Source organism: Triticum aestivum, chromosome 3A (assembly GCF_018294505.1).
Source record: "Triticum aestivum cultivar Chinese Spring chromosome 3A, IWGSC CS RefSeq v2.1, whole genome shotgun sequence".
Classification (NCBI taxonomy): domain Eukaryota; kingdom Viridiplantae; phylum Streptophyta; class Magnoliopsida; order Poales; family Poaceae; genus Triticum; species Triticum aestivum.
In genome coordinates this window covers 709,618,306-709,641,367 of record NC_057800.1, presented here as the reverse complement: position 1 = coordinate 709,641,367, position 23,062 = coordinate 709,618,306, and the positions used below count along the sequence as shown (strand labels likewise).

At 49.1% G+C, this 23,062-nt stretch overlaps 2 pseudogenes; one reads left to right on the top strand and one right to left on the bottom strand.

Moving 5' to 3' along the window:
• Positions 1-1,342: 1,342 nt before the first annotated feature.
• Positions 1,343-3,529, bottom strand: LOC123057223 (protein SRG1-like; annotated as a pseudogene).
• A 450-nt stretch (positions 3,530-3,979) lies between these two features.
• LOC123063879 (uncharacterized) lies at positions 3,980-4,116 on the top strand (annotated as a pseudogene).
• Positions 4,117-23,062: the final 18,946 nt, after the last annotated feature.

Below are 23,062 nucleotides of genomic sequence, written 5' to 3'. Positions count from 1 at the left end.
CTCTCTAATTTCTATTTTTAGGCAACCCTCTCTCTAATTTCTGTAAATGGGAAATGGAAATAAAATAGAAGAGAGAGAGCACAACAGCAGCACATGGGCCGGCCCACCTAACATAGGGCGGCCTAAGCCCGGGGTCGGACTCCCTCGTTCGCGGCCACCCAGAGACGCTTGCACGCGCAGCGCCCAACCCCCACGCGATCCCCTCTCCCTCACCCTCTCATTCGTTTTCCCTGATGCTCGATCCCCTAACGCTGTCGGCTGTCTAACCCGATGCCGCCGCTTTCAACGGCGAGCGCCGCCTCCCGCGCGGCTTGGCAGCCTCCTGCCCGAGCGCCTCTCGCTCCTGTGCCGTCGTGGCTCCGCTCCTTCGCGTTCGTCGGCCGGTTACGTATGGGGCTCCTGGCGGCACTGGGGCTACTGGTGGCGCAAGATGCTGGTGCGGCGCGAGCTTCCATCTCTGTGCTCTACATGCTACCCACGTTGTTGGTGTCAACAAAAGGTCTTCAGGCGCTATCAATCTTGAATCTTTTGCTGTATCCTCTCGGCACTGTCTCGAGCTTTCTATTAGGCTGGGCACCCCATACTGCTTTTTGTTGGATTTATGCACCTCTCCTCTTTAATTGTTTGTAGGCTTGTTGGTTCCTATAATTTGGAACGTATATAAGTTGATAGCATTTGATGTAAAGTGCCGAGATGGGACTATTAATTTGAATCTTAAATTTGTGCATAATAACTTGTAAATTAGAAATTTGCGGAGAGGGCCTAGGCGTGCCTAGCCAGACCCATCTGAGCGACGGACGTACCAGAAAATCAAAGACAGCATATGAGCAGAAGCAATCTGGCATGCGGGTTGAATAACAAAAATCACATGGGCTTTTATGCAAAATTACATGATGGTGAACCGACAGAAGCGCTGCTTTATTACTAGTAGGTAAAGATAGGCCATTAGCTGGGCGAGGTTGCTAGACAAATAGGTCAATTTGTAAATAGGTCCCTGTAAAAAGTAGTTAGTTACATAATAGACTATGGAACGATGACCTAGCAGCCATGTGGCTGGTTTTTCCTCTTGGATCTGTTTTGGCTTTATTAGATCAAATAAATGAGTTTATGGACTAAATCCGATTGCTTCTCGAGTTGTTACCCTAGAAGGTGCAATTAGTTTGAGTTCATAGTCTCAAAGACTAGTGGTGCATTTCACTCCAACAAAAAGCACCCTTTGTCAAAAAAAGTCCAGTGGAGTTTATTTATTTTTGGTCCAGGTTTGTTATTGCCGTTGGATACATACATACAAAACATACAATGAAGAAAGTAGTTCTTTAGATTCCATCCTGGATCTATGTAATTAGGTTCCCTGATGGATCTTGAGACTATCCACGAACCATGTCCCTTCGGCCAGTGCCCTGAAGTTCCCCTTGATGTACTCAACCTTCTCGATCGCCTGGTACGCCGCCTCGCCTACCTCCAGGAGCGGCTTCACCATCCCGGCCACACAAGCATGCTGAAACATCACCACGGTGGCCTGACCATTCTCGACATCGGGAAGCACCCTGCTCGACGCTCTTGTACGTGCCATTGGCGAGGATCTGGAGAATGTCGCTAACATTGATGACCAAGGCGCCTGGCAGCAGTTTCACCGGCACTAGTAGAAAAGGGGGCTTTGGTCCAGGCCGGGTAAGCCCATTAGTCCCGGTTCAGTTCAGAACCGGGACCAATGGGTGCATTTATCCCGGTTCGTGCAGCTAAGGCATTAGTCCCAGTTTACCTGGGCCCTTTAGTCCCGGTTCGTGCCACGAACCGGGACTAAAGGGTGCGATGCCCATTAGTCCCGGTTGGTGGCACCAACCGGGACTAATGGGCTTTGAGGCATTAGTACCGGTTCAGGGCACGAACCGGTACTAAAGGTCCCATTTTCAAACCCTCCCGGACCGCCTTTTCAGTTTTAGAAAAAACAAAAGAAAATGATGGAAATGTCAAAAAATAAAATAAAATAAGTTTCCCATGTGATATGTGGTCTAGTTGTTGGGAAAATTTACAAATATGAATTTCGACTTTGTTTACAAAATCTCTCTGGAATTTGTAAAATGGGCATAACTTTTGCATACGAACTCGGATTAAAAAGCTTTTTATATGAAAAATCATCTACTCGAAAAGTTACATCCGATGGAGACCGCCTACGGCTTGTTTGCAAATTTGTAGAATCCTCAAATTCCAAAAGGAAAAAAAGTTATGCTCAAATTTCAGTTTTTTAAAATTTTCATTAAATCTGGTCAAACTACTTATTCAAGAAGTATTAGTGTTACTAAATAATTATTCAAGAATATTAGTGTTATTAAATAATTATTTCAATTTTTTTGAATTTTGGTCAAATCTGGTCAAACTATGGTTAAACTGTGGTCAAACAATGGTCAAACTACTTATTCAAGAAATATTAATGTTACTAAAAAATTATTGTTTTTTAGAACAATAGTTTCAAACTCAAACAGTGAAATGTGTGACTTCATGCTCAAGCTAAACTCCTGAGGGTTAATAGGATTGACATCTTACTATTGTGAGGAAAACAACGAGTGCAGATTTGGAAACGAGGGAGAATAGAATCCGAAAGTTAAGCGTGCTCAGGCTCGGAGAGTGGGAGGATGGGTGACCATCCGGGAAGTTAGATGATTTGGAATGATGAGGGGTGATAAGAGATTAAATTGAGTAGTGATGAGGGGTGATTAGAGATTACAGGTTAAAATAATTCAGAAATTTGAAAATAAAAAAATTCAAAAAAAAATTCAAAAAAATCAGAAAATTTCCTTTAGTACCAGCTGGTGTTACCAACCAGGACTAACGGTGGACCGACCACGTGGCCTGTTGTCCTTTTTCTACCAGTGCGGGTACCAGGTGCCATTTTCCGTCTCCTGCAAGCCGAGGGTGTCGTCGACATGTAGAAGCAGCGTGAGGGCGAGGCCGTTGTGATGCGGTGTGATGTCGATCACCTTGTCCGAGTGGCGGCACGGTGGGTAGTAGTGGAATGCCATGCTCTGCTTCTTGCCCTAGAAGGTTGCCACAAGCATCTCCTGCTCGACTCCGAGGTCGCTCGCCATGAACGACATGAGGCAGCTTGGGAGGTCTGACATCTCTGTTGAAATACATTGTAATAGGATAGGACTAGAGGTTTAAACTCCTGGAAACCTATTCTATCTCTTCTTCTGTTTCTTCCTCTCATTACCGACCTTCTCTATAACTCTCGATCAAACTCTTGATCGATCTTCTTGTAAGCCACGTCATCACTTGTATAAATAAAACTGCGGCCCGAAAAAGGGTTCAACGCTTTCCAAACTATTTTACATGGTAATCAGAGCATCTTCTTCCCAGAGATCGAAAGAGGATTGCATCTAGTTCCCCCCCATCGTAAACTTCCGAACCCCATCACCACTTTCGCCATGACCTCCACCTCCACCCAATCCAGCACCATGAGTGCCCTCACCACATCCGTTGCATCAGCCTCCACCTTAACCCCTTCCTCCTCCAGCTCGCCATATCCCATGTTCATTGGACCCCCACCCCAGGAGAAGCTCACGAGGCAAAACTACCTCATGTGGAAGGCCATTGTGCTGCCCCAAATCAAGGGCGCGCAGATGGGCCACCACCTTGATCCGGAGAGCCAAGCGTCGCCAGAGACACCCACCATTACCAATAATGGGAAAGAGGAGCATATTGCGAACTTCGGTCGCATCCTCTAGTATGCACAACAGCAGCAAGTCCAAGGTTTTCTGATGGGTTATTTGTCTCGCGGGATCCTTGCGCAGGTGGTCACCCTTCAGACGCCGGCAGAGGTATGGGCAGCGATCCATGCCATGTTTGCTGCCAAAACCAAGCTCAAGCCATAAACACAAGGGTTGAGCTCACCAATCTGAAAAAAAGGAAACTTGACTATGTCAGAGTTCCTAGCCAAGATCACATCGCTGTCAGATGAGATCGCATACACTGGAGCGGCGATGCAAAGCGACGAAATTGTCTCACAGGTTCTAGCCGGCCTTGACCTCGACTACAACCCGGTAATGTCGGCCCTTGCTGCGCGCGTGGAGCCAGTCACCGTCCAAGAGCTGTACACACAACTGTTAAGCTTTGGTGCGCGTCTCAATCTTCTTCACAAAAGAAACATGCGGCAGCCTTCAGCTAACGCCGCCTCACGAGATCGCGGATCTGCTCGTGGGCACGGCCGCGGAAACAGCGGCGGCGGCGGGCGCGGTCATGGCAACAGCCTAGGTGCACGTCCAAGCGGAGGCGGCTACAACAACACTTCCACCTCCTCGCGATCTGGAGGGGGTGGCTACAGCAACAACCACGCTTCCTCTGGATCCTCCTCCCAAGGACGTGTTTGGTGTCAACTCTGCAAAAAGGCAGGCCATGAGGTCATGGATTGTTGGCACCGTTATGATGAGGACTACGTTCCCGACGCTCGTCTTGTTGCAGCTGTGATCCGGGAGCAAGGAGGAGATGGTACCATCTGGTATGCCGACTTAGGAGCCACTGATTACGTCACCAATGAACTTGAGAAACTTGTCATGAGGGAGAAGTACTACGGCAATGATCAGATTCACACTGCAAGCGGTGGAGGTATGGATATTTGTCATATTGGTCAAGCATCTATTAATTCCCCTAATCTTAAACGTGATCTCATTCTAAAATATGTCCTTCATGTTCTACAAGCCAACAAGAACTAGCATCTATGTCTCATTTGACTGCTGATAATAATGTCTTCTTTGAAACTCATCCCACGTATTTTTCATAAAGGATCGGGCAACGAGGGAGCTCCTTCAACACGGTAGATGCATTGGAGGCTTGTACCCCATCACATCCAGAGCATTTAGTCGAAAGCGTAGTCGTCAAGTTTACTCCATCGTCAAGCCCTCCTTGGCAAGATGGCATCAAAGATTAGGACATCCTTCTTCGGTCATAGTTAAGCAAGTTATAAATAAAGACAATCTTCCATTGTCGTCTAGTTCAAACATTGAGTCTGTGTGATGCTTGTCAATGTGCAAAGAGTCACCAACTCCCTTATCCTAGATCAAATAGTGTGTCTCATGCTCCGTTGGAACTTATTTTTAGTGATGTATGGGGTCATGCAAGAGATTCTTTTGGGAGAAAAAATATTATGTCAGTTTTATTGATGACTTTAGCAAGTTTGCTTGGATATATTTGCTTAAGTTTAAATTTGAAGTTCTTTCTATCTTTCTAGAATTCCAAAATTTTGTTGAACGTCAATTTGACAGAAAAATTATTGCAGTCTAGAGTGACTGGGGAGGGGAGTATGAGAAACTCAACTCTTTCTTTCACAATATTGGTACTGCTCATCATGTCTCCTGTCCTCATGCCATCAACAGAATGGTTCCGCTGAGCGTAAACATCGTCATATTGTTGTACTAGGCCTATCTCTTCTAGCTCATGCATCAATGCCTCTAAAATATTGGGATGAAGCCTTTATTGCTGCAACCTATCTTATCAATCGTCTCCCTACCAAAATTATTGGCAATATTAGTCCCTTGGAAAAATTGTTTCATCATAAACCCAATTACAATTCTCTAAGAATCCTTGGATGTGCTTGTTACCCCAATCTTCGTCCATATAATCGTCATAAGCTTGTGTTTTGTTCTAGTCAATGTGTTTTCCTTGGCCACAGTAATCTTCATAAAGGGTACAAGTGTCTTGAGATTTCTACTGGTCGCATATATATTTCTCGAGGTGTTGTTTTTGATGAAACAGTATTCCCTTCTGCAAAACTTCATCAAAATGTCGGAGCTTTACTTCATGCAAAAATTGCCTTCTTCCTGATTATATCCCTAGTTCAGATGACGGGGGTGAGTTAAATAGTGCTGATCATTTGACTAGTTCCAAAGAAAATTTTAATTTTGATGATAAGTGTGCAGTTCCTGGACATCATTTTATGCAAGGGAATACAGATGAAACCTGCACGAGACCCTAGGCTGATCCAAGCGTCAGCTTCGATGCTAGATCCGACGAAGATTTTGCTGCGCAGACGAGGCAGTCACGTGATCCGAGGAGGATCCCAGCGTGTTGCATGCATCCGGCGCAGCGGTGGCCGACAACCCCAGTCGTATGGGGCCTGCCAGCGCAATCAGCGTGAGCCCGCGCCAATCATCGGGTGCTCCAGCCGCGCGAGACGGGCCAGCAGCCGACCGAGCCACGAGCTGGGGCCTGGCGCGGGGTCTAGCGTAGGTGTCGCGTCACGTTCTCTCGATGGATCAACGGATCCGAGGCGGATCTCAGGTGCATCGGATCATGGTTGATGTGCAAGGTATGGCGGGATCTTCTTTGGCCACAGATTCTGCTGCAGAACCAGTTACACCAGGATCTTCTGCGCCTACAACTACATAGGTTTGTGTACCAGCTCCTGCACAAGAACTTCCACGTCGCCATACTCGATCCCAATCTGGTATTCTCAAAGCAAAGGAGTATACAGATGGCACTATAAGGTATGATAAAATTAAGCGTGCTTTTCTTACTAGTATGGGAGAACCAACACATTTGCATGATGGAGTTGCTAGTAAAGATTGGAAAGAAGCTATGGATAATGAATATGAGGCACTCATAAAAAAATGAAAGATGGCATTTAGTACCACCGGAAAGAGGCAAAAATGTCATAGATTGCAAATGGGTGTGTAAGATTAAAAGAAAGTCTGATGGAAGTATAGACAGATACAAAGCCAGATTAGTTCCAAAAGGGTTTAAACAGAGGTTTGGTATTGATTATGAAGATACCTTCAGTCCGGTTGTTAAGGCAGCTACTATTCGACTTGTACTGTCTATTGTTGTTTCCAGAGGGTGGAGCCTATGACAGCTAGATGTTCAGAACGCGTTTCTTCATGGTGTTCTGGAAGAAAAGGTTATGAGAATATTAGCACACCTCATTATATTTGCAAATTAGATAAAGCTTTATATGGTCTGAAACAGGCCCCAAGAGCCTAGTACTCAAGGTTGAGCACTCAATTACAACAACTTGGGTTTACACCATCAAAGGCTGATACCTCATTATTTCTCTACAACAAGGGCAATGTCACTATATTTGTTCTTGTATATGTTGATGATATAATTGTTGCTAGTTCAAGTCTAGATGCTACCACTTGTTTGCTTAAGGATTTAAAGATGGAGTTTGCTCTTAAGGATTTGGGAGATCTACATTACTTTCTTGGTATAGAAGTTAAATAGGTGAAAGATGGTATACTTCTGTCACAGGAAAAAATATGCCAATGACATTGTCTAGAAAATTGCAAGCCTGTACGTGATACGTCTCCAACGTATTTATAATTTTTGATTGTTCCATGCTATTATATATTCTATTTTGGATGTTTAATGGACTTATTTATACACTTTTATATTATTTTTGGGACTAACCTATTAACCTGAGGCCCATGCTAAATTGTTATTTTTTGCCTATTTCAGTGTTTCGCAAAAAAAGAATATCAAACGGAGTCCAAACGGAATGAAACCTTCGGAAGCGTGATTTTTGGAACAAACGTGATCCAGAGGACTTGGAGTGGACGACAAGCAACTAACGAGGAAGCCACGAGGCAGGGGGCACGCCTACCCCCCTGGGCGCGCCCTCCACCCTCGTGGGCCCCTCGTGGCTCCACCGACCTACTTCTTCCTCCTATATATACCTACGTACCCTGAAAACATCAGAGAACACCATGAAAACCTAATTCCACCGCCGCAACCTTCTATACCCGTGAGATCCCATCTTGGGGCCTTTTCGGCGCTCCGCCGGAGGGGGCATTGATCACGGAGGGCTTCTACATCAACACCATAGCCTCTCAGATGATGTGTGAGTAGTTTACCTCCGACCTTCGGGTTCATAGTTATTAGCTAGATGGCTTCTTCTCTCTCTTTGGATCTCAATACAAAGTTCTCCTCGATTCTCTTGGAGATCTATTCGATGCAATCTTCTTTTGCGGTGTGTTTGTCGAGATCCGATGAATTGTGGGTTTATGATCAAGATTATCTATGAACAATATTTGAATCTTCTCTCAGTTCTTTTATGTATGTTTGGTTATCTTTGCAAGTCTCTTCGAATTATCAGTTTGATTTGGCCTACTAGATTGATCTTTCTTGCAATGGGAGAAGTTCTTAGCTTTGGATTCAATCTTGCGGTGTCCTTTCCCAGTGACAGTAGGGGCAGTAAGGCACATATTGTATTGTTGCCATCAAGGATAAAAAGATGGGGTTTATATTATATTGCATGAGTTTATCCCTCTACATCATGTCATCTTGTTTAAAGCGTTACTCCGTTCTTATGAACTTAATACTCTAGATGCATGCTGGATAGCGGTCGATGTGTGGAGTAATAGTAGTAGATGCAGGCAGAAGTCGGTCTACTTGTCACGGACGGGATGCCTATATACATGATCATACCTAGATATTCTCATAACCATGCTCAATTCTATCAATTGCTCAACAGTAATTTGTTTACCCACCGTAATACTTATGCTATCTTGAGAGAAGCCACTAGTGAAACCTATGGCCCTCGGGTCTATTTTCCATCATACAAGTTTCCAATCTATTTTATTTTGCAATCTTTACTTTCAATTTATATCATAAAAAATACCAAAAATATTTATCTTATTATTATTATTATCTCTATCAGATCTCACTCTTGCAAGTGGCCGTGAAGGGATTGACAACCCCTTTATTGCGTTGGTTGCGAGGTTCTTATTTGTTTGTGTAGGTTCGAGGTGACTCGCCCGTGGTCCCCTACTGGATTGATACCTTGGTTCTCAAAATCTGAGGGAAATACTTACCTTTTTTGCTGCATCACCCTTTCCTATTCAAGGGAAAACCAACGCATGCTCAAGAGGTAGCAGTACGTACACCTATTTCAACATCAGAAAAACACACCATTGATAGTGGAGAGGCTCTTGGATCTGAGGATGCAACAAACTATAGAAGTGTTGTAGGTGCATTATGTCGTGGAATTGTCATGGCAGATGTCCTGGTGTGAGGACTTAGTCGTGAGGCCAAGGCATCTTTGTAGTAGCTTGAGAGGGGTTGAGCGGAATCGAGAGACGCAACACAAGACAAGGATTTAGACAGCTTCGGGCCCGGAAAACATTGTCTGGTAATATCCCTACATGATGTTTGTGGCTAGATCTCATTATGATCATCAGAGAGTCGCCGCATAAGCAGGCTCCCCCTTTTGTGTCTAGCCCTAGCGATTGTTTCTTCATGCTTGTCCCTCTTTGGAGAGCCCTGCCCCTCCTTATATATATTGAAGGGGCGGGTTACATGTAGAGTCCTATTAGGATTAGGACTAGTCTACTACAAGTGGAGTCCTAGTCTTGCTTCCTATATAAGGGAATATCCCTTATTCCTTTCCTCGTAAACCGGCCCACCATTAACATGAACCGGCCTTCTGGGCCTTGGGCCTTGTCATCCGTCTGACCCGCCCGCCGGGTCACCAATGAGTCATAATGTTCAGGCGGGTTGCTTGTAAACCGCCAGGTCAGGGCACTACTAGGGAAAACCCTAGCAGTAGAGCTGGTTTTGTGCTCACTAGTAGCGCGGGTAAGCGCGCTACTAATAAGGCGCTATAGCTATTGCTTATCAGTAACGCGTGCCCGCACGCGTTACTGCTAGGACAAATAGCTGCAGCGTTTGTTCACTCCCACACTACTGCTAATGTAACTACTGGCAGCGTGTTTTCTCTCCATCGCTACTAGTATTCTTTTTTTATTTTTTTATTTTTAGTGTATTTATGCGCCATCGTACAAATATTGGTACAATACCAGTTATGAGGTTTACATCATTATGTCCATAACAGTGTGTCAAATGAAGGTGGATTAGGTTCAAGTGGAGGCAATATGTGGTGCATGTCAAAAGTATACTACTAATCCAAACTTGATCTAGTTTGGACTAGTAGTACTTTCGATGTGCACCACATGTTGCCTCCACTTGAATCTAATCCGCCAGCACAAGCTATTTAATCATCATCATAGTCATTACCATCAACAGTATTTATTTAATCACCACTAACACTAGCTAATAATAATCATCATAGTCATTACCACCAACACTAGCTATTTTATCATCATAGTAATAGTGTAGCACATTATCATCCTCAAACTCATTTCTAGCTAGCTAATCACTCCTGCTGCTCTCTCTTAGGTAAAATAACATAAAACATGTGTAGCTCTCCTCCTTGATCAAGTTGGAGCATGCAGATGAACCTGTCTCCTAATCGTGGGTAGCGCATCTGTTTGCTACCCCCTAGTAATTCTCCGCGCTCCCCCATCACATATTTGGTCCAGTCTTGCACTATTAAGCATCCGTCGCTAATCTTGAATGCACTAAAGTAATCTATAGGATATCTTGGCCGTAAGCTAATAATACTCATGGTACCTTTAGTCTCGATCCCATAAGGCACAACATTCATCGGGAGTCCCTGTTGAAGAACATCGTATGGTAACATACTTAGCAATGAAGTTTAGCTTCAAAAATAATGTATGGAAAAGATGCACTGAGGATAAATAGTAAAAATCTTATCATCCTTCCTAAATAGATGTGACCGTAGCTCATTACGAACACTATTGGTCGCACGTTTTCAGTACTAACATTTCTAAGTGCAGGAAGAAAAATTGTCTTGACAGTATCAAGATCCTCAAGCCATGAAACATAATGACTTAGCTCCTCGCAGTTTAGTTCAGCCCCGGGACAGTAGTAGGTCCTGTCTACCAAGCGCTGGCATCTTTTCTTGCACCGAAATAAGCTGACAATACAAATTATTTGTCAACTATTTGTGAATAAACAATATCAAAGATATAAATATGGTTGAGGAACTTACATAATGGTATAACTGGAGGCGTCTGCACATCGACCCAGATGTCGGTATTACCTTCAATATCATCTTCCGGACGAATATCAAAGGTGATAACCATATCAGGCTCAAATGCATAAGTCTTGCATAGTGATTGTCATGTTTTGCATCCAAAATAGGTGTAGTCGTCTGAATTGTATAATTTTACGTTGAAAATATAACCATGCTCGGTCTTCAAGTAAAATTTCTTTTCCTCCATAATACGATTGAAACCTATCTTATCCAATACAAAAACTCTTGCATGGCAGGGGATACGCTAGTAGAATAGTAAAAAAGACTTGTCATGCTTAATGTCATGCTTAAATTATAAGTTGAAGCAAATGAAGCAAATGTCATGCTTAATTACGAAAAAAAGACTTGTCGTTGTGACATACTGTATCCACTTTGAAGTTCTCGTCCAGCTTGATGCTGAAGCACCTATCATCATCTAGGAAGATTCCGTCGCACAGGCCACGCTCGTCTTCGCAGTATTTGCAAATACCGAAATCCTTTTCATCGTCAGACATTTCCTATATTCATAGTTAAAACATTAATTGAAAATCGATCGAAGACAACTACCAGGATACTCAACACACAAATCTGGGGCACTCGATATTTCCTACATATTCTAGCACAAGTCATACCAAAATTCACGGAAAAATCCGGCATGACCTTTGCTAAAATAGGACATATCGAGCGCCTGAAATTTTCCGGAACGGAAATGAATCAACACTCCGGCAAAACATAGGCCACTCGGAGGTGTAACCTGCAAACATGACCGGCCACTTGGGCAAGCACATATCCTATTTGAGAAACACAAGCTATACATTTCAAAATATCTTATAGGACTCAAATTAGCATGCATTCAATAAGCAAAAGTAAATCATCTGATCCGTCCATACATCGTCGAATATTATCACTAATACATACCGAATAGTGTCATACATATAACATCACTAATACAACTAAAACCCTAGCACACGACGGGTATCAGTGCGGGCGATGGACACCCACAGAGAAGGAACCATCACAGGATCATAGCTCCAGTGAGATCCCTGAAGAACCTGCCAGGTATTGGAGAACATGTGCTCCAACACAAACAAGTAGCAACGGACGTGCGCGTCCTCCTCACTGACACAGTGATGCACCACCTCCGCGGGGTCCTCGAGCCTCTGGACCGTCACTAGCCTACGCGACCGCCACCAAAGAAGGTTCGGGTCAACGACAGGCTGGCTCCTCACCAACTTGCGCCTCCCGGTAGGTAGCGCCTCCCAGTACCACCCCGGCGGAGCCCAGTCCCGGACATGGCATGTCTGGTCAAGCAGGTGTCATCCTCCGCCGACTCGACGATGAGGATGCGGGATAGGCATCGTCGACGTCGATGCGGGAAAAAATGCTTTAACTAAAAAAATAGCAACAAGTTCTTACAAACGAGTTCTATTAATTCAATTAGTTCTTACTAAAAATAAACTTACTATAAATAAAAATAAACTAATACCTAATTAGTACCTAGTTCTTACTAACTAATTAGTACCTAGGAACAACTGCCCTAATTACCATATAAGTAATTAACTAACTAGCACTAAAAATAGCCTAGGGTTCATACTAACTAGCACTAAATAGCTAGGGTTCATACTAAGCAGAGAAGAGGGATCGGAAGGGGAGAGTGCTTACAGAGGGCGGGGAGAGAGATGGGGTCGGGGGAGACGGCGGCAAGGTAGGGTCGGGGGAGACGATGGTGAGGCGGGTCGAGGGAGACGGCGGCGAGGCGGGGTCGGGGGAGACGGCGGCGAGGCGGGGTCGGGGGAGATGGCGGCGAGGCAGGGTCGGGGGAGACGGCGGCGAGGCGGGGGCGACGAGGAATAGTAGAGGAGAATTGGGGGAGGAAGCAGAGGAGAGGGAATCAGGCCATGCGGGGGGTAAGGTGAAAATAGCTTTAACAGTAGCGTGGGGAGGTAAAACGCGCTGCTGCTAAAATTCATAGTAGTAGCGATGTTCGTAGAAGGGCGCTACTACTATACCTAGCACGTCGGGAACGGTGTGGCAATTATAGTAGTAGCGTGTTCTGTTCCTGCCGCGCTACTGCTAAGCAGGTAACAGTAGCACCGTTCTAGCAGACGCGCTACTACTAAGTAGCAGTAGCGCCTCATTTTAACAAGCGCTACTGGTAACATTCTGTGTATAAGGTTTTGCCTAGTAGTGGGGCGGGTCGCCAGTGAATCGCCAAGTGTCAGCCGGGTCTCAAGTAATCCGCCAAGTCCGGCCGGGTCATACCGCGGGGTATATCCCCGACACATTACGATATTTAACTCTTACATGTCCTGACATTTCTTATTCAGTGAATAAAGTATGCCACTATTTACATGCACCCACTACTGTTCATTGGACTTCAATTAAAAGAATTGTGAGGTATTTCAGGTTTTCAGGAGAACTTGGTCTAAGAATTGTCAAGTCTCCTTCTATGCTTGTGTCTGCCTACTCTGACGCAGATTGGGCAAGATGTGCTGATGACAGAAGGTCCACAAGTGGATTTGCTGTGTTCCTAAGAACAAATCTTATATCATGGAGTGCAAGAAAACAGGCTACAGTCTCAAGGTCTAGCACTGAGGCTGAGTATAAAGCTCTAGTAAATGCTACACCTGAAGTGACGTGGATAAAAACATTGATTTATGAACTTGGAGTTAAAACTCCGCGAACTGCTAGATTATGGTGTGATAATCTTGGTGCAACCTATCTTTCAGCTAATTCTGTTTTTCATGCACGCACAAAGCATATCGAAGTTGATTTTCATTTTGTTAGAGAAAGAGTAACACGTAAGTTGTTTGACATAAAGTTTATTCCTACTGGTGATCAATTAGCTGATGGCTTCACAAGACACTTACTATGAGAAGGCTCAAGGAGTTCAAGCACAATCTCAACCTTTGTGTTCCTTAGAGCATCTCCAGCCGTTCGGCCCCCCAAGGCGCTAAAAAAGGGCGGTCTGGGCGCGAACCGGCGCTAGTTCGGCCCATGGGGGCGACCTAGCTCCCAGTCACGCCCCTAGGCGCCGCCCCCAGGACGCGAAAAATTCAAACTTGGTCGTTCCCGCTCACAAAAGACGCCACAAGTCGCGCGATCGCAAGCCACAGTTCCGCGTACAAAAAATAGAGCGGCAGAAGTTCGCGTGCGCATCACTCGACGGGCTCTGCCCCAGGCGTCGGCGGAGTTGGCGTGCGCGGGCTTGGCGGTGACGGAGCAGCCTCTGCGCTGGGTGGCGTCGGCGCGGCTTCGGTGGTGCTGGGCGTCGTGGAGCCGTCGTCACGCGGGCTTGGCGGCGGCGTCGGCGGCGGCGGCCTTGTCGAGGGAAGCTGGATCAGGATGAGGCCGCATTCCTCCAAGTACCACGCCTTGACTGCCTCGTCGGTGCTCTGGAGCATGTCCGCCCCGCCCAGCGGGAAAGCCATGTCGGTGTTTCTCTTCTTCACGGCGACGTTCGTCCGGAGCAGGTCAAGCTTGACGGCGCTGCTCGACATCAACGCCGACCACCGCACCTCGGTCTTCTCTTCACGAAGGACGGCCCAGGCCTGCGCGACGGCTAGTCAGTGCTCGATGGACTCCTGCACTCGAGCGGTGGCCGTGTCAGCGTATTTCCCCTTCATGGCAACTCTGTTGCGGTCCGGACGCCTTTCCAATGCGCCAGGAGTCGGCGCGTCTGGCTTGTAGGTCTCCTTGGCTTTGTCGACGGTGCACCGGACTTCCGCCCACTTCTCGCACTTGTCAATGCGCTTGTAAACGTGGAGGTACTTGAATTCGGCGTCGCTGTTGCTCTGCCGGTACAGGGTGAACATGCGCAGCAACTGCGCGGAGGGACAAACAGTTGGCGCGGGTACACGGCGAAGAGAGGCGGGAGGCCGGCGTGGCATACCTGATCCTCGACGCTGGCGCCGCTCTCCGGGCGAGCCGCGACCTCCTCGACGACCCCATGCCATTTGTTGCACGCCCCCTGGATACACCCCCAATGGTTCGCCATCGCCTTGGAGCCACGCTTCTTGTAGACGCCTTTAAAGTAGGGGTCGACGAGCTTGCGCTCGTCGAACTCGGCCTTGATGCGGTCCACGTACGTGTCGATGCTCTGGTTCGTGCCGGTTGTCGGGTCGAGGCAGAGGCATTCCTCCTTCTTGGACGCCCACTTGATGCGTGGCTCGCCTGTCCTGGCCGCCCGCTTCTTCTTGCGCCCCTTCGCCTTCGCAGGCGTCGGCTCCTCCTCCTCCTCCTCCTCGTCATCCTCCTCCTCTTGCTCCTCCTTCTCGTCCTCGCCATAGACGTAGCCGAGCTCGCCGTCCATGCCGCCGCTGAGATCCACCACCTCGTCCTGGGTGACGAACCCGGGAGATGCGGCGGCTGCGGCCGAACCTGTCGCGATGATGTCGTCCATGTCGGCCTCGGTCTCGTCGGTGTAGCCGAGGTGCGAGAAGGGCAGAGGGCCACGGCGTAGTGGGTGATGAAGACATGTACCTAGGGTAGGGGCACAGACCTGTCCAAGGAGCCCTACCCTAGGACATCCCTAGAAGAAGTCACCTTTCAATCGACTTGAAGGTATCCCACTCGACGGACTCAAGACACTCGACCAGAAAGCTATCACTCGACCATGAAGCCAACCATTCAACCGCCAGGAGACCTATAGTCACTCTGCAGGCAAACGGTCAGCTGTTAAGTAGTCTTTATGGTCATTATAGCACTTTATTAGAGGCATTACCAGTAACGCCCAACCTTGAATGTACCTTAAACCCTGCATTACTGAGGGCAGGAGGGGGCCGGCAAACTCTATATAAGCCATCCCCCTCCTCAGTATGGAGGGTTCGCACCCCTGTTATTCACACGCCAGTAATCCAGTCGACCGCCTCCGGGCACCGAGACGTAGGGCTGTTACTTCCTCCGCGAAGGGCCTGAACTCGTATATCTTGGTGTGTTTACAACTTCCCAATAGCTGAGATCTAGCCTCTCCATACATACCCCCCTACATCACTGTCAGAGTTAGAACCACGACAGTTGGCGCCCACTGTGGGGCCGGAATCTTAGCGCCTGATTGGAGAAGTTGCGATTTTTCTGATCCCTTTGATCATGGTTTCGTGCGGAGTTTTGGTGGAGGGCCGCGAGATCCGCCTCGGCGTGCTCACGTTCATCACCGACGACTCCGCCTGGCTTCAGGAGGCGCCACTCGACGTCGACGCGCTCCCCGTCCGCGGTGCGACACATTTCCGCGCATGCGTTCGTGGCGTCTTCCTGCGGCAGCCGTCGACCCAGTATCGGTCGGCCCCTGTATCGTCTCCCCGCTCCGTCTCCCACCGGCGCAACCGCTCCGGTCGGTCGAGACTTCAGAGGTGGGTGAGGCATGCCGTGGCTCGCCAGTCGGCCGCCCCGCAAGTCGCGGCAATCGAGCCCAACGAATCCCTCTGCGGCCTGTTCGACTGGCTCCGCGGAGACCGCATCCGAGTGCGACAGCAGCGACCCAGCGGCTGAGATCCTGGCGGTCGATGGAACGCACAGTCCTCCCGGTTTCCCTCGCGCTGATGGAGGCGCGGGTGGGGGAGACCGCCGCATCCCCACGATGAGTATCTCCCCGAACCTCTCACGTCATCACAGCGAGAGGAGGTTCACCGCCGGAACACGGACGCCCTCCGCACCCCTATCGTCGGAGAGTCCCCCGAGGCCCGAGCCTTGGAGGACGCGCGCTTGGCTAATTTGGCCGAGCACACTCGACTGGAGAATCTCCAGCGAGCACTCGACGAGCGAGCGCGTCAGCGGGCTCCTGAGTCTAGTCGACGCCAGCTCTTCCCGCCGACGCAGGTATATCGAACCCCAGTTCAGAATTTGGCCGCTGCGGCCCGTATAGCAGAATCAATTCAGCCCTCCCAGTCGGAGGCTGGCAGGGGCTTGTTACAGATCAGAGCGTTGCTCCGGGCGGCGGGAAACCAGAATTCCGCTGTTTCCCAGTCGCGGAATAGGATCCACAGTCGATCCGTTGCAACAGATACAGTCCAGTCGGCTCACAGCCCGCGGTCGCCCGGGGGGCGTGAGGGACGTGGCGACCGGCATGATCAGTACAGAAGGAATGAGCAGTATGATCACCGATCCGATTGTGATGATCGATGTCGAGTGCCAACCCCTCCCCCGAGGAGTGGGTCATATGCGCCTCGACATCGAGATGACAGGCGCCCTCATAGCGTTGGGCAGAGGATTCCCGTCGACCCCAGGGACCCAGGCTTTGACGCGAGATCTGTCCTCGTTCAAGGCTTGGTTGACAGGAACAGGGCTCATCGGGAAGGCCAGAACAGATATGCACCCTCCTGCAGCAGAATACGTGTTTCAGGGCCAGAGTGTTTCAGTCAAGCCATCAGAGCCGCAGTGATTCCTCCCAACTTTCGGCTGGCGACTGGAATCAGCAAGTTCACCGGTGAATCTAAGCCTGACACTTGGCTCGAAGATTACCGAGTGGCTGTACAGATTGGCGGTGGCAATGATGAGGTGGCCATGAAGCATTTGCCTCTCATGTTAGAGGGCTTAGCCAGAGCGTGGCTAAATCAGTTGGCACCCAGCAGCATTTACACTTGGGAGGACCTCTCCCGAGTGTTTATCACAACCTTTGAAGGAACATGCAAGCGACCTGCAGGCCTTACAGAGTTGCGGTCTTGCGTGCAGAAGCCGAATGAAACTCTGAGGGAATACATCCAGAGGTGGATCACACTGCATCACTCGGTTGAGAATGTGCCAGACCATCAAGCGGTTTGTGCCTTTAAGGAAGGCGTTAAATACGGAGAGTTGAATCTGAAGTTCGGTCGAACTGGAGAGATGTCTCTGAATCGGATGATGGAGATTGCCACCAAGTACGCTAATGGTGAGGACGAGGATCGACTCCGGAGTGGCAAGCACAAGTGGCATGGGGGCAGAAGCCACGACTGGCCATCTCTCAATTTTTTGATAAATGGCCGCACAGAAAGTAATATTTTAAAATCAAGCATTGCTTAGCGCATATGAACAAGTTTTCAGCGCACATGATAACACAAGCGAGTTCATTCAAAAATTACATCCTTGGTGCATTCATCCGCCATAAGGCGGGCACCGGCCAGAACATCCTTGTAATAGTTCTCGGACTTGCAATGCTCCTTCCCCGGCGGCGGCCCGTCCCTCACAAGCTTCTCACCGTCTAGCTTACCCCAGTGCACCTTTGCACGGGCAAGGGCCCTACAGGCACCTTCGATGCAGACGGAGCGCTTGATGACCTCGAGCCTTGGACAAGCCTCCACCAGCCGCCGCACCAGTCCGAAGTAGCTCCCAGGCAGGGCCTCTCTAGGCCACAGCCGAACTATGAAGCCCTTCAGGGCCTGTTCGGCCGCCTTGTGGAGCTCGACCAGCTACTTCAGCTGGTCGCTCAAGGGCACAGGGTGTCCGGCCTCAGCGTACTGAGACCAGAACACCTTCTCCGTCGAGCTGCCTCCCTCGGCTCGGTAGAATGCGGCGGCATCGGATACGCTGCGGGGAAGATCTGCGAATGCCCCTGGAGAGCTCCGGATTCGGGTAAGTAACAAGTAATTTACTTTTATATGTCTGCTTTGCATAGAGAATGCCTTACCCGCCGCTATCTTTTTCACCGCATCCAATTCCTGGAGGGCCTTCTGGGCTTCGGCCTTGGCAGATTTGGCAGTTTTAAGGGCCGCAGCAAGCTTGGACGCTCGCGTCTTCGAGTCGAGCTCCAAACTCTCATGTTTTTTCATGAGAGCCTGAAGCTCTTGCTGCACCTCGCCGACCTGCGCCTCAAATTTCTCCTGCTCGGTGCGCTCCGTGGCCGCTCTCTTCTTGGCCTCGGACAGCGCCTGCTTGAGGGTCGCCACCTCCGCTGTAGCCCCTACAATAAGCAGTATACTCGTGTCATTTTTTGCAATTGTGTCTTTTTATAAGCATTTTTTCTATAAGGTATCTCTTACCTTCTTTCTCCTCGAGCTGCCATTTGGCAAGGCCGAGCTCTTGCTCGGGCCGCTCGAGGCCCTGCTTCAGGGCATCCACCTCCGCAGTCTGTGCGGCGGTGGCCAGCAGCGAAGCCTGCATATGTATATTGACTCTTTTTTAGTTAGACTCCTGCGATATTTAATAGATCCTCTATTCGGCTTTTCTTTTCGAACGCCAAACAGAGCATCAGGGGCTACTGTCTATGCGGTAATATTTTTACATATTTTTTACTTACCTCGAAGCCTGTTAGAAGGCTAGCACAAGCTTCAGTCAGTCCGCTTTTGGCGGACCGAACCTTCTGGACCACCGTACTCATGATGGTACGGTGCTCCTCGTCGATGGAGGCGCCCTTAAGCACCTCCAGCAGACTGTCCAGCGCCTCCGGTTGGACGGAGGACGCCGGCTCAATAGGCTTGCTCCTCTTGGCAGGAGTTCGCCTGCCGCAGTCCGGAACCGATGATGATTCCGGCGCGGTGTCCGGCTTAAAGCCGGACTTGCAGCCCTGGGGGGTCTTGTCCCCTCTACTCATGGAGTTCGGGAGGTCGCCTCGCGGCTCCTCCTGGACCGCCTCCTCTTGCCCTGGAGCTTGTCGCGACGCCACTTCAGCGTCATCCGCAGCACAGGGGGAGGCAGCGGGCGGAACTGAATTCACGTCCGATGAATCCAGGGAGCCGCTCGACGTCTCGTCGATCCTGTCCTTGGGCGGGCTGCATGATTACATTCGACATTAGGGAAAGCTGTGCAACAAAAGGAATATCATGAGTTACTCTGGTATCCGAACACTTACGATTTCGCCGGACGCTTGGCCCTGTCCGGCCACTCCTCTTCGTCCTCATCGGCGTCGGGGGCGTAGTCCGGCGGAGGGGTTTTCCTCATTTTGGACCCGTCGGCCTCCCCTACTGGGGCGGCCTTCCTCTTCTTTCCTCCCCCCGCTGGAGGGGGAGAGGTTTCTTCTTCCTCCTCCTTGTCTTCACGGGAGGAGTGCGTCTCGGACTCATCGGACGACGAGTCCGACACCACCATATACCGGGAACTCTTTCGAGTCCCCGTGGCCTTCTTCTTCTTGGCCTTCTTCTCCAGCACCACATAAGGTGCCGGAACCAGCAGCTTCACTAGGAGAGCAGGGGCTGGGTCTTCGGGCAAGGGAACCGGACAGTTAATCAGTCCGGATTTCGCCTGCCTATCCTGTCAAAGGTGAGGGAGTTTAGATCCCGCATAGAGTCAAACTATGAAGAAAACTTAACATCCTGTAAAAGGTGAAAATATTTTACCTCGCCAGCAAGACGCTGCGAGCTGAATCCGCGGTCTTCGGAGGCGGATGTGGGAGCCTCGGCGCCTTTGGTTAGCCCCTTCCAGACATCTTCGTACATCGTGTCGAAGAGCCTGCTCAGAGTTCGGTGCTGCGCCGGGTTGAACTCCCACAAATTGAAGTCCCGTTCTTGACACGGAAGGATCCGGCGGACGAGCATGACCTGGACTACGTTAACAAGCTTGAGCTGCTTGTTCACTAGGGACTGGATGCATTTTTGCAGTCCGGTCACCTCTTCTTTGTCGCCCCACGACAAGCCCGTCTCCTTCCAGGACGTGAGCCGCGTAGGGGGTCCGGATCAGAATTCAGGGGCTGCGATCCACTTCGGATTGCGTGGCTCGGTGATGTAAAACCACCCTAACTGCCACCCCTTCAAGGTCTCCACAAAGGAGCCCTCAAGCCATAGGACGTTGGCTATTTTACCCGCCATGGCACCTCCGCACTCCGCCTGGTTGCCGCGCACCACCTTTGGCTTGACGTTGAAGGTCTTGAGCCAGAGGCCGAAATGGGGGTGGATGCAGAGGAAAGCCTCGCACACGACGATAAACGCCGAGATATTGAGGATGAAGTTCGGGGCCAGATAGTGGAAATCTAGGCCATAGTAGAACATGAGCCCGTGGAAAAATGGGTGGAGAGGAAAACCCAGTCCGCGGAGGAAGTGGGGAAGAAATACTACCCTCTCATGGGGCCTTGGGGTGGGGAGGAGCTGCCCCTCCTCAGGAAGCCGGTGCGCGATGTCTTTGGACAGGTATCCAGCCTTCCTTAGCCTTTTGACATGGCCCTCCGTGACGGAGGAGACCATCCACTTGCCTCCCGCTCCGGACATTGTTGGAGAAGGTTGAGGTAGGAAGTGCGGGCTTGGGCGCTGGAGCTCGGGTGCGCAGAAGATGGATAGGCAAAGGAGGAAGAAGGCGTAGGTAAAAAGGTGGATCCTTATCGCCTTATATGAGCGGATGCGACTATGCGTCCCCACCAGCCTAGTAAAACTCGCTTGCCTCCCAAGTGCCGTGATAAATGGCGCGGTTGGGTTACCCACGTCCGTATTGATTAGAATCCCGTAAATGGGGGACATGATCTCTGCTTTGACAAGACGTGCCAAGAAAACCGCCTCGCGAAACACGCTGAGGTGGAAAAGTGAAAACGATTCGAATAAAGGCTTGGCCGTAGTGTGATGTCGCGCTGCGGAATACGTCAGCATTAGATTTGTGTTAATATTATTCTCTCTGTGGCAATACATGGAAACTTATTTTGCAGAGCCGGACACTACTCTTGGTGTTTACAAACTTTTATGAAGAATCTGGAGGAGGAACCCGCCTTGCAATGCCGAAGACAACCTACGCACCGGACTCGTTGTCATTGAAGTCTGGTTCAGGGGCTACTGAGGGAGTCCTGGATTAGGGGGTGTTCGGGTAGCCGGACTATACCTTCAGCCGGACTCCAGGACTATGAAGATACAAGATTGAAGACTTCGTCCCTTGTTCGGATGGGACTTTCCTTGGCGTGGAAGGCAAGCTTGGCGATGCGGATATTCAAGATCTCCTACCATTGTAACCGACTCTGTGTAACCCTAACCCTCTCCGGTGTCTATATAAACCGGAGGGTTTTAGTCCGTAGGACAACTTTATCATACAACAATCATACCATAAGCTAGCTTCTAGGGTTTAGCCTCCTTGATCTCGTGGTAGATCTACTCTTGTACTACCCATATCATCAATATTAATCAAGCAGGACGTAGGGTTTTACCTCCATCAAGAGGGCCCGAACCTGGGTAAAACATCGTGTTCCTTGCCTCCTGTTACCATCCGGCCTAGACGCACACTGGTAGAAAAAGGGCCTATAGTCCCGGTTCGTAAGGGCCTTTAGTCCCGGTTCAGGAACCGGGACTAAAGTGTCGGTACTAATACCTCCACCCTTTAGTCCCGGTTCAATCCAGAACCGGGACTAAAGGCCCTCCACGTGGGCAGTACGCAGAGCCCAGTCAGGAGACCCTTTGGTCCCGGTTGGTGCCACCAACCGGGACCAAAGGGTCTCCTGACTGGGCTCTGCGCACTGCCCACGTGGAGACCCTTTGGTCCCGGTTGGTGGCACCAACCGGGACCAATAGGCATCCACGCGTCAGCACTTCTGTGGCTGGGGTTTTTGTTTTTTTTGAAAGGGGGGGGGGTTGGGGGTTTTAGGGGGTTAATTTAGGTGTTTCATATATTGTGTTAGCTAGTTATAATTAATAGAGAGAAGTGTCCTCTGTTATGTCTGTGCTTGGTCGACGCTACGTACTATACATACGTATATAGAGAGGACTAGACACGCTAGCTAGCTAGTAAGCAAACGAAGGAAACAGAAGATCGTCATGAACATATATGCATATATACAGAGAGAAGTGATATCGACCACCTCTCCTTCTCCGAGAGATTGGTCGAACAACAAGTTCTCGTATATCTATCTGACACTACCGGCTACATATATACAGTAATTATCTCTTACAAATATAATCATACGGACTCAGGGTTAACATAGAATTCTCCGTCTTCAGGGATCACGTGGTCAAGAAAGAATGCCGCCAATTCCTCTTGAATTCCTCACATGCGAGCTGGTGCTAGGAGTTCATCCCGCTTCCGAAACATCTAATTTAAAGAAGGGGGTCAATACATATATATATGAATGAATGAAACTCAACACAAATGATGGTAATAAAATAAAATTGTGAATTTTGTTATTTACGTACTTCATATTGTTCGTCAGTGTAGCCCCGCTCACAGGTCGTGTGGCGGATGGACTCGCAAACATAGTAACCACAGAAATCATTCCCTTGTTGCTGCCACAACCACTTTACAAGAAATAGAGGTTAATCAAACTGATAAGCAAGAATGCCAAATGGTATTGATGAAACTAGCGCTTGAATGACTAGTAGATGCGCTTAA